The sequence below is a fragment of the Aythya ferina genome, assembly GCF_964211825.1.
Source record: "Aythya ferina genome assembly, chromosome: 8".
Classification (NCBI taxonomy): Eukaryota; Metazoa; Chordata; class Aves; order Anseriformes; family Anatidae; genus Aythya; species Aythya ferina.
The window spans coordinates 3801395-3814519 of record NC_140304.1 but is presented as its reverse complement, the minus strand read 5'-3'; the positions used below and the strand labels follow the sequence as shown (position 1 = coordinate 3814519).

Here is a 13125-nt window from a genome sequence, read left to right as displayed (position 1 = left end):
TGAAGCATACTTAAGCCCAAAACAGGTATCAAGGTGCATGCTCAGGAAGGAGTTTGTTTCAAGTGGTGTATATAGTTTGGTCCATAATATGCTTAACTGTTTTACAGTTAACATTCTATCTTCAGGGAAAGTTTCTTCAAACTTAATTTAGTTTTGAATGTTTTCACAAATGTATCTGACTTTCAGTACCCAACTTGCCTAAATATCCCAGCTGGATTCTTTTTCTGGCACACAGGTACTGCCAAAAACCTGCCAAGCATGTTTCTGAACAAGCTGCCATGTTCAAAGTTTTGTGTATTAGCTATGCAAATGATCATGTTTATTATCATTTAATTTTCAGATATTTTTAAATCTAAAAAATGTTATCAATTTCATAGTTATGTAATGTATTTTATAGTTACATAAAGTTTATAATATCATTAACCATTGCCCCTTGTGAAACAAGCTTGTTTAAAAAAAAAAAAAGAAAGAAAACAAATTGTTTTACTATTATAGTACTACCCTGAATAATTGGTTGTGATCAGTCCATCTTCATGATGTGCACAGGCAATATTCATGCTAAAAAAGACATAGAATGCAGCAGCTTTTTTAGCATAAAGGATTTGAAAATCTCTGTGCTTTTGATTCAAAGATCGAAGCCGAAATTCCTTTAAGTGGTATATTCTTTATTGCAGTGCTGGATGCACGGGGGATCTCTCCACCTATCGTGCATACCTAAAGCGGAAAGCAGTCTTGAATTTATACAATCAATCTATCAATATTCTACAAGCACCTATACATATGCATTACCTATCCCCGCCTTCCCTCGCTTCTCATGCTAATTAGCCTTTTGGCACCTTGCGCCTGCGTAGAGCCTTCCAAGAATTGTGGGCAGGGGTCTTTGGGACGTGGGCAGGGGTCTTTGGGAGGAAGACCCCGAGTCTTCCTCACAGTGTACTTTTCACCTTTGGTCAGGAATCTGCTGAATTGGCAGGTTTCTTAATTGCAAGAGCTGGTTGTTGCTAATTCTTCCGTTTGTTGTATCTTTATAATGAATTCCAATGTCCAGTTTCGAGATTTATAGTCCTTACATTCGTTTCTCTGTCCGTCTGCCGCTTCCTTATCATGAGTTCCAGTGTCTTGTTTCGAGATATACAGTCCATGTCTGGGGATTGTCCTTGCCTCCCCAATACCTCCCCAATATCTCCTTAATCACTTTCCTGATTTATTGACTAGCCTGAGAAAGCCTGGTAGCTTGTAGGGTTTCCCAAAAAAATATTCAATGGCACGTTGGTGTTGACATGAGTGAAGTTGGCTGCATTAATTTCTCCTTTGTGCTACAGAAATCAACACATATTTATACTGACTTTGGTCTGTGTTTGATCCAAAGCATAGTGAAGGGTCTAATTTGACAGCTTTGCCTTTTTTAGGTCTTGGCCAGCACATCAAACATCTAATACTAGACAGAGCAAAAGGTATCTTGACAATGCATAGAGATTACTTTCTATAAAAAGACAGAATATTTAAAATTAGCTTAGTTGGAATTTACTTAAAATTAACTTACTTGTTGGAATTATAGTCTATCCTCAAAGCCCTTAACGGTTTTGAACCAAGTTATCTTCTAGCTCAAAATAGAACAGTGATATAATGAGATACGGTAGATCCCCAAAATTGCCTTTATTACAATGAGGCTGATTTTGGGACCCCCACAGAAAGCTATCTTGAGTTTACCTCCTGAGAATTAGTGGAAAACTAGAACTTTATTTATTTACAGTATTTACTAGAACTGCCAATTTGTACAATTGATAACAGTTCTGTTTTAAAAAGAAAGAATAACTCAAATGGCTTCTTAAATTTATGCTGGTGGCATTGGATTTAGGCACTTGAAATCAATTTCAGGAGCAGATTTACATACAACGGAAACCTGTAAGCAAATTGAAAGTGCTGTTTAGGATTCATAGAGGAACAAAATGCATACTCCATCTCTGACATAATTTGTCTTGAGGTTTATGAAATAATTTTTCATTGGATTATAATATTTAAAGTAATTAAAGATGCAATTTTCTATTTAATAAACAACGTATTTTGTAACTTCATTAGGGATGCTGCCTTTCTTAATTGTAATGGTCCAAAAGGTTGTCAGTGAACTGTACATTAACTGCAGAGATAATAATGATTTTATATGCTAATAATTTTTAAATGAATAACTCATGTAGTTTTTCAGCCACACGGGGAAAATAATTTACATTCCTAAAGCTTACTTGGTATTAACCCCTTTACTTGGGGAGAGTGGATATCCTTGTATAAAATGTTCATTTGTTTTACATTAGCACTAATGCAAGCATGTAGGACCCACTGGTGTGAAAGGATTAAAAACAGCACCATTAGACAAGCATGAACATTTCAGAAAGAAGTCCTTGTTAGAGGGACCTATGGGGACCATGTAAGTTGATTTTCTATTTATTGATCAGATGCTTCTTGTTTTTGTTACCACTTGAAACTCCACTGGGAGAGAATCTTCCTGCTGTAGTATTGCAAACACAAAAACATGTACCAAGAAGGGCTCATGCTTGCTCCTTGATACAGAATCACAGAATTGAAAGGGTTGGAAGGGACCTTGAAAGATCATCGGGTCCAACCCCCCTGCCAAAGCAGGTTAAATACGTTTGTGTGCCTGGCCTAACATTAGCATGGGTCAACTGCCCATATCAGTGGAAGCATGCACTCTCTTGGGAGTACTCACAGCATTGCCTGCAGGCTATTTTAAGCATCTAGTTTTAACTTTCTTTAACAGTAATCTCTCTGGATCTGGCCACCATAGCCTAAAATAGGACATGCCTCATGTCTCATGCCTCTTTGGTGCTTCAAGTATCACAAAAATTAGTTGCTTAATATAAGAAATATAGATTTCCCATTTTCAAGTTTTTACTTAGTCACAGAAAGAATGAGTTTAAGAGGAAGGTACTTGTGTGCATGCCTGTGCAGAGTTCTGCACTGACAAGGCAAGTACCTGATCTGTCATCTTTGGTGTGACAAAGTTTCACTTCATGTTCTTTCTTGTTGGGCACTGAGGAGACGTTTGGAGATATTTTTTATTTCTCTGTTTGTTTTCCAGATGGTAACCTAACAGCATCTAGGATTCAACAGCATTATGTTTTCTGGCTCAAAGCTTTGGATTTAGTGCTCTGTCAGCAGTGTGTGAAACACCAAGGAAAATATAGGCACTTGACCAGAGTGGTGTAATTAGCTAATAAAGACTGTCTTGTATTCTAGGTGCAATTTTGTTCTAAGATATGCTGATGTTGGGGAAGGAATTCAGATTTAGTTAATGTTTTTTGTTGTTGTTGTTTAAAAAAAAATAATAAAAAAAAAGCACATCCTTGCTTACTTATTTCCAATATAAGAGCACAGGTCTACTTATATAGTTGGCTAATGTTTCTCAGATGATCTTCTTGCATAGGAGAATGTCATGTTAAAACTCCCTGCTACAGCTGCTTTTAAAAGGAAAGGCAGATACATATATACTTAATGATAAGGACATTGATGTGAAGTGGGTTAGTGACCTGAGTGAGAAAGCTCATTGACCCTCCAGCCTGTTACAAGAATGTCATATTTGTTGCAGCGTACTATGTACTGATACACAGCATGTGACAATCTGAGAAGATAAAGCCTCTGACAACGCATACTTACTATTCACCTGCAATTATGAAACTGTATGCTATTTTTCTTAATTGATAGTGAATGCTAGAACATAATAACGTTGAAAGTGTCTCTTCAGATAGTTGCTTTAAAGAAATGAGTAAGAAAGTCTTCTCAAATGTTTTGATAGATGATTCATTGCATTGGAGCTGCTGTCAAGGAGCCAATGTAGCCAAGCCTATAAATATGCAGTTACGAGAACTCTGGAAATGTATTCTGATAGTGTGACAGATTCAAAAAGCACTTTTTCTACTGCAGTAGCTTTCTAAAGCTGCTTTTTTCCTGTTCTGCATTCAGATACATTTGTCTAATTAGACTAATTGGTTGGCGAATTTTCCTCCTTTTAAATAAAATTAGTTTGGAGGTGAGAGAACAAATATCATCAGAAACCTGAATTGCTCTTTCTTTCCATAATAATTGATTCTTTTTAACAGAGCAGAACTAGGCTTTATTACTTCTAGGAGGTTTCTGTTTAATTTACTCTATACAACAATTAGCCAGAAGGAAAGAATATTGATAGTTTATTTATAAACTTTAACCAAAGTAATCATAATGGAATCACCTTACCCGCAGTGGCAATAATGGATACAGCTGCAACAAATATCTGTTACCTGGTGGCATTTTAACACAGAGCTTTCTTTAAGCCATTGCACGTGTATTTTCTGTTTTGTATTGTCATCTGAAGACACAAAATAAACTGAGGATAGTGAGAATGAGTGATAGCTTAGATGTGTTTTTTCCTTGAACTGCTGATTGTATTAAATCCACTACTCCAGTGCAGACCTACAAATCTATAACATCCTTTTCAGATGAATTTGGAAACAAGGGGCTGCATTCTTTTATTCCTGGTCCAGAGATTAAAATTGATCACGCGAGACACGAGGGAGCAGATTGTAGTATCACAGCTCAATGTGGTTAACTAGGATAGTGCATGGCTTCTGTTCTACTTAACTGTGCGCATACAGGTTACAAATATTATTGATTGCAAGGGTCAGTGAAGGCTGGAGGGAGGTTGTGTTGCTTGATGCTATTCAGTAATTTTTAAAGGACAAGAGAGATGAACCCTCATAGCAGCTGGGACAGGTACAGTTTAAATCTGACAAATGGAGATTTATGTTTGTGTGAGCTGGCAAAGCCCTTCAGGTAGAAATAATAAATGGAAATTTGATAGGTTGTTTTATCATAGGTCAAATAATGTGCTGTAGAAGAGGAAAAAAAAAAAGATTTAATTATTACCTTTTCATCAGAATGCACTGATGATAGGTTTTCAGTTGTAGATCTGTGCTGCGGAAAAATGAATAGTGTTTAGAAGTCCCTTTACAAGGCATCATTTTAAAATATATGTAGAGATGGTTTACCTGAAGTGATTCAAAAATGCAGCGTAGGTGGAACGATATGGGAGTAATTACTGAATAAGCTTTATAGCATCTTTTTGTTCTTCCATGTGGAAAAAACACTGTATTAATATTCTGAGGTTTAAGGTAAGACAATATAATATATTAAAAAAGAGCTAGGAAACAATATTTGTTTCCTATTTGAAATTTTAGATAGAGTACTAAATATTCAGTAGCATTTGGAAGACATTGCTGTTTTACAGTGAAGACAAGTTCATTAAAAAAGAAAAAAAAAAAAAGAAAGAAAAACTTTGGATGAATCCTTATTTCATTTTAAATAAGAACAACCAGAAAGTCCTATATTTTAAAACTGATATTTTGCATGTGGGATTTTCTGCCCATATAAGTAGAATTTCACAAGTATTTCATATAGATGTAGTTACTACATAGGGTACAAAGCTGTAATTGATCCAGCCTATTGTTTCATAGTCACTACATTCACATAGTGTGGATGCTATGGAAGTAGCATGCAATAAAGTAATAGTAGAGAAATAATTTTTTTTTTTTTTTTTTAAAGAGAAATAACCATAGTTAGATATTTCTGTGATTCTTACCTGCTCTATTTCTTCAGCTTCAGGAAACAATGTTATAGAAATCAATCTATATATTTGTAACACTTCAAGACCGATTGGCTGTTATATTAGTATTATATCAAAAGTAGAGGACAAGATTTTATCTAGTACATGTCGGTGTTGTCTCCCTCAACTCACTGCAACTTCTTTGCTGTATAGTGTCTGAAATCTGACCGAAGGTGTTACTCCAGGTTATTAATGTGACTTAATTATTGCTCATATATTTCCAGAGGATTACTGTGCTGCCTATGACGGATTTTCAACTGTTGCTTTGCATGGAGGCCTAGTATTTATTTTTCTTTCTGATGCCAACTAAGCATTTGTGGCTTTTTCTTTGTGAATATTTTCCATCAGATTTGTTCTCATTTTACCCTTTTCCTGCATACTTACCATATGTAGCTTCTACTGATTTGGCTTTTCAAGATCTTTTTTCAATTTTATTTTTTTAATCAAAACTTAACATGAAGAATACTTTTCTATGCTAACATTTGATTTTTCCCTTTGTAAATTTGCTTTGCATTTGATTATGAATCCAATGTCCCAGCATGATTGCTTGTAAACCTGACATGTTATGTGAATTTGCATGGGGAAAAATACAATTTGTACTACCAAAAGCTATTGTAATATTTTCCATTTTCTTTAATTTTTAGGAGTCTGATGTTCCCAAATCCTTTTTCTATCCATTTTGTTTTGCTTTCACTTGTACATCTACATGTTTTCTATACTGTGCAAAAATGTCTTTACTGTGACACATGGTTTCTGAAATAGTTGTCTTTTTTGTATCCTTCAAGTTTACTGATAGTCCCCAAGGAGATGAGCTTCTTGCTTCTCTTCAGCATCATTTACTGAACAAGAGGAACCTTTGGGGCCAGTTTCTTTTTTTTTTTTTTTTTTTTTTTCTTTCCGTGTGGTGCAGCATATCACATTGACAAATAGTATCTGGCTGATGGCTGGAGGAAACACAGCCCCCTGTGTCTTTCCTTTGGCATGTTAGTGCTAGGAACATGCTTGTAGAAGGAAGAGAGAAAGGAACTGACAACATTAGCATGTCAAATCTCAAACTTCAGTATTCATGCTATGCCAGTTCAAGGATGCTCCTGAATAGTGACAGCTTGTGCCAGTGGCGTGAAGTGACCAAATTCAAGTCGGGTCTAAAAATCAAATTCAGCTATATTGTAAGCAGACTGGAGTAAGCTCTTTTCCTGAGTGGAATGGCACATTCTTATGTTAGAGATGGATTTGACTGAGACTACTAAATGCATTTTAGCTAGTGACCTTTTCAGATTTGTGGCTGCTATAATAAATGTTACCAGGATGACATAACGAAAGGTTTTCAGCAATATTCCACTTTATTTTTTTTACAGCAGATGTTTCTTCAGTTAGTTTGTATTACAATTTACAGAACTCTTATGTTCTGTAAATCAAGATTCATAGCAAACTGTTTCAGTGCTTTAAGTCCTGCTATAAACAATATCAGGCAGAACAGAACCAGAGGGCAGGTAAGCAGACTTCTGCATTTGTCCTTCTCTGTGATGAGGCTTACTTCATAATAATCTTCACATTTCATCAAGTCCTTTCACCAGGACTACCATTTAACTTGCTAGCATCCTCAGAGTGACTATTATTTCAAATACAGGCAATATTAAATATCAGTTTCCAACCTGAGAAGAAATGCTACAATCACCATTTGTTCCTTAATTTAGAAAACTGTGTATCTTTGTCCAACTTACTGTCACTTCTTCTAGAGTGTCCTTTAAAGAATTATGTTTTAAAAACACTTATTGGTACTGAATGCTTCAGTTCTGAGGTATGCATTTAAAGGAATGCTTTTAGAGGATAAGTGCTCCAGTCAAACTAAGTTGAAAATCTCTGTGATACTTAGCCAGATATTGATGATTGCAAAATCACCACATCATTTTTTTTAGGTCTTTGTTTAATCGGCTGGAAACGTTGATTTTCACTAGAATACATTAACACTTCAGTGTTGCCCCAATAATACTCCAAGTGCATGTACGTAATAATATTAAGAGCAATTAAGACGGGAAGCAGGCTGTGGAAGATGGGCTAAAGCCTTGAGAAAAGCTGGGCTGCTGAAGATAAAAACTGAAGTAGGGGTAGACTTTATATCTGATGGAGCTAAAGTGTTATGAATCACCTTTGAACATTTGTTTCATGTTAGGTGTCAAGCTATTCTAATCATAGGACTCCTAAATGCTGTGAGGGCAGACCATGAGGCTGCAGTGTATTGTAATCAAAGTTCAGACATACGACACTGATTGCACGGTCATAATTCTAGTTTCCATCAATCACGTGGATTGATTCTAGACTTTGTTTGCTTTTCCTGTATGCAGTTTTTGATACCTAGGTCTTGTGAAATTTTGGCTACATCTAACTGAGACAGGACAACTGACTTCAAAGACAAATTAGATTATAGGAACAGGTTTGGTTCTTGCTGGCCTGGCTAGTTCATTCTTGTATTTTCAGTACTGCTTGCTAGAGCTCATATCTCTGTCTCTGTGTCTAATCTAGCAATAAAATGAGGTATGAGACCTATAGACTGTATTACTTGCAGGTTCAGATACTTATTCATTTATATATTTGTAGAAGATATTGTGGTGTGGACATTGCTGTTCAACTTAGAATGCACTGCAGTGATTGTATAGGGCTCTTGCTGATAGATGTGAAGGGTCTTCTTTCACATTTACTGTATGCAGTGCTCATTCTAACTTGAGGGTAAGAAAACAATAACTCAAGTGTCTTGTAGTCTTGTAGTTCTTCTCCCCTCCCTCCCCCCCATGAACAAGGCCTTTACCCATCATTAGGGAATTACTCTTACTGACCTTGCAAGTGTACCTATTCCAAAGCAAAGAAATCATTAATAATAATAAAAATAAAAAATAATAATTAAAAAAAAAAAAAAAAAAAAAAAAACAGTAGAAAGGAGCAGTTATATTACAAAATAAATCTACCAGGCTTACAAGGAAAACAAATTTGAAAGAGCCACCTGCTGTGGAGATGAGGCAGTAATCTCAGCAGCAGGAAATAAACTGAGAGAGAAAGAAACTACAAAAGCATAGACATTAAAAAAGTAATTAAAACACTTATCTCCATCAACATACATAGCAAACAAAAAAAATCAACCACCTAGAAAACATACTCTATTGAATCTCACAATAGGAAGTAACAAAGCCACCACCATAAAAAATAAATAAATAAATAAAATAAATCTGTCATCAAAATGAGAGAGATCCTTTAAAAATACAAGCCTTGAACGTATTTACTGATGTGTTAATCACTAATGGACTGACCTTGAGAGAAGCTGAGCACCTGCAGAGCATTTGCAACTTTACTCGTTGTTTAGTCTTTCAGAATAAAACATTTAAAAATGTACAGAGTAGCTCTTTAGATACCAATGGCTTTCTGTTCCATTTCTGATCAATGTTATAGCATGAATTTTAATGGTGCATTTAATATAATCAGGTATGTGGCATAGCTTAAGTACCGTGTTTGTATAGTGTCTTTCAGTATAGTTAACATCTAAATTATTGTTTAATATTGATCCATGGACAGAAATGTTATCAATATTGATATGAATGCATGTGACTTCTTATAAACAAATAGGTACAGTGTATAGCACTGAATATGAATAGGTTCTATCGTGTGATGGCAGAATTGTGAATTTGACAATTCTGTGAATCTATTGTTTCAATATTATCTTTCAAAAAACAAACAAACAAAAACAAAACAAAACAACGCACACTTCAATGTACTTAAAACGCCTGGTTCAATTTATACAATTCACATATTGTGGGACATAAAATAAAACTGCTTTACATACACGATTTTGATCTTCATTTCCCCAGATCACAAATCACACTTGTTGAAGAAGAACAGAGCATTCAGAAGTGTAAATGGATGCTTATCTGCTTCAAATTTACTGTGTGTTCTTCTCCGTTGTGCACCTTTGTAGTCTTACTCTGACCCTGATACCTGTAGCTGCAAGTCTTGGGACAAGTGTGAAATGATGTCAGAAGTGTTACACCTAGAATACTTTTATATGGGAACAGAAGGAGCAAGTTGGAATACTCAGTGCATGAAAGGGCAGGGAGATGGGATAAAATATGTACCTAAGACTTTATTGTTAATTCAAAAGGTCTCTTTCAGAAGAGAAATTGTGATTTAGAAATTTACCTTCAGAGAGCACTTGTTAGGCTTGTATCTACTTTAGTGCATCTTTTAAAGAATATAACAAAAATATGTGAACAACTGTAATTAATGTAACTTATCAGACCATGTTAGTTCTTACCTTTGTATCAGTCTCTCTCAAGCAGCATTCCATAGCTCCTTTTCCTAGCCCACATGAGTGGGCACTACTTATTCCTATTTCTGTCTGCCAAAGGTGAGCTATTATTGTTGTAGAACCTGTGATGCCTCATTACTGGTCTGTGTTCTTGTTTCTTATGCTGATTAACAGGCTCAGTTTCAGTGTGTCTAGGTTTGGCCTCTGAGATATTATTTCAGCAGACTTGCATCTCCACTACAGCAGACGCACAATTTATTATTTGTTTCTTCTGCGTGCATCTAGTTTCTTATACAATTCACGTGTTTTTGTCCTCATGCTCAGATTCCAACAGTTCAGCTCTCCAACGAGTCCTAGGATCTCCTGGGCCCCTCTTCCTCAGCAGATCCCTGTTGTGGAGAGTGGGAAGGACAGAACATGGGTAGTGAAGAGGAATCTTTATTATTTTTTGGTCTTTTTTCTGTCTAGCAGAGTCTTCCTTGTAAATGTGAATTCTCAAAATTGTATTTAACTCTGAAACACATGAGCAGCTTTTAATACATATGGCAAAAGGTGGAAAAACCTACCTCCCTAATCCTATAAATTTCTATCTAATGCTCCATATTTGTATGACATGAAGACACTTAGAAAGAAGTTACATAAGCTGGTGAATTGGGTTTGATTATGTTTTTGCTTTGCTATTTTAAAAAAGAAGAAAATGGGATATGCATAGCAAGTAAAACTTATTTTCTTTGTTTTCTTTCACATTTTTTAGATAAATTTGTAAATGTAATGCCCTTTTGAAACAAAGTGGAAAGTTTCATTATAAAAAAGTTATAATTGAGAGTCTTGCATTTAAAAAAAACCCACGTTTTTAGTATATTCCAACACAAATTGCTTTAGCCAAACTGAATTTACATTTTATAAGTTTGGTAAAAACAATTTGGTAAAAACAAGCCACCTCTCTACTTGAAAACTCTCTGCTCTCAAGATAGTAACAGCTAAGAATGCAAAGAGGGGGAATATTGCTTGAAAGATCTCAGCTGCTCATTTGTTTACCTATTTCAGCTTAAATTTTTCCAGAATGCTGAAAATTTTCACAACTAAAAATTTTCACAACTGAAAATGAGCAAATGAAACAAAAAAGCCTCACAATGCTCTAGTAAGTTTTCTCCCCTCCTAGGCTTTAGACTTCGGTATACACTTCATCAGCTCTCTCTTTTTTTTTTTTTCTTTTTTTTTTTTTTTCCCCTTTTGGAGATTTGTTTTCAGTCAGCTGCCAATGAAAACTGCATTTGACCCTTACCAAGGAACAGGGCTTATTTTGTATGTCAGTTATTAAGACTGGCTGAGAAGTTCATACGAAACTGCAAATCTGCCCAAACTTGTCAGATTTAAGTAATTCAAGCAATGATTTCAGGTTCAGAAGGCATTCCTGTTTCGGGGGAGAGGAGATTTGATCAAAATAGGAAAGAGATGCATGCTGTGCTGCTACTCCCACTTCAGTTTTCCTTTCCAGACCAGGCTAATAGTTACAGTAATAGCATCAGTATATATTTTCTGACTTAGCTGATTGATGTGTTGACGTGCCTTGATTTATTTGGTGCAGCAACCAGGTGGACTAGCTGCATTGCTCTGCATGACAATCCATTACATTGTGTATGCATCACTCTTCTATATTGCCAGGTATATCTAACAGATTGACTCTAATCGTTTTGCAATTCATATTTCATTTGTACTAGTGGATTGTAAGAGGATCTACAAGAGTATCTCTTTAAACGGAGATGATGAACTTGACACCTCCAGTTAAGAAAATTAACATGTATCATCGGTATTATGAGAATGAAGAGTAAGGGATAGGAAGCAGATGTTTCTTCTAATATGTATTTTAATGTTTATATGTATGCACATATCTAAAGGATTATAAATATACATATATATATATATATATAAAGGAGGTTAAAGCTTGTGTTTTCCAAAGCCAGTAGTATAACTTTGGAAAGTATATAATAAGCCAGACTTGAGAGACTGGTGCTGAGGTATGGTTCACTGGAGAAAGGATTGTGGTGATCCAAGGAAGGAAAGAAAGAGGGAGGTTTTCATACTAAGAGTGTGATGCTTACTGGGAGAGCTGGAGCATCTGGAGACAATAGGCAGGACCTAGAAAACCAGAGGGCCAGGAATGGAGATGAGTTGTTTTCTGTTCTGTACCTGACCCAGTCTGGGACTATCTATATTAGCTTTTGCAGAGTTAAACTAGATCTGTCTCGCAAGCTGTTGCTTTCACAGTATTTCTGCTTTCTCTTTTCTCAGTATGTGCCATTGTCCTCCAGCCTGTGTGTGGTTTGGTATCAGTCGCTTCAGAAGCTGCTTCCCTGGAATCAGCATCTAAAGGGACTTAGGCGCCAGGAGGTCCAGGGTTTTGGCTGCAGAAGGCTGGTATCTGGGCAGTAGCCCACTGCTTGACTACATTTGCAGAGTCCATCCAGCAACACCAGCAGTGGAATTGTATTTCTAGACTGCCTCCTTTTGGTTGCCCAAAAGTTGTTCTTTAGTGCTAGTGAAGGAAATGCTTGTTATCACTAGATTTTGGTATAAGTTAGGAGACATAGAATAGTGAAAAGGTATTTTAGGACAAGAAAAATCAAGTAATAAATAAAGAAATCAATAATAAATAAATCAAGTAATAAATAAATAAATAAATAAATAAAGATGGCTAGCAGGTGGATTTGGAGAGCAGAGAATTTTAGCCTGAAACCTAGGGGAAAGACCTCATGTTTTTGTAAGCATATAGATAGATAGATTGTTTTTAGGGTGGCTCCTGGCTAATCTGTATTAGCGTGTGAACTCCCTTTTGCTAAAGGGAGTCTCTCTGATTCTTCTTCAAAGAGTATTTCTCTTGGTTCACTATTTTTACCTAAATTATAGGTCCATATATAACTGTTTTTTGTTATTGCTTTTTAATTTATTTCTTTTTCTAAAACTGTACAAAACTGAATTTTTCCTCTGTAGCTGTTCTTCAACAAATCCTCTCTCCTGAGAGGCTGTTAGCTATTTATCAATATTTGATCTATCTGTAAAACATACTTCTGTAGGGTGGCTGTTTATTACGAAAGCTATTTCTCTAAAGTGGATCTTATCAATTCTTGATCTCTTTGTCTGTCTCTCTGCCTCTTAGCTAGCTTAGTGGCTTTAAGAAGTA

At 35.7% G+C, this 13125-nt stretch overlaps 1 protein-coding gene across 3 annotated transcripts in view; it reads left to right on the top strand.

Moving 5' to 3' along the window:
* DPYD (dihydropyrimidine dehydrogenase) overlaps positions 1 to 13125 on the top strand; it is a 355040-nt gene that overhangs the window by 154424 nt on the left and 187491 nt on the right. The window lies entirely within an intron of this gene.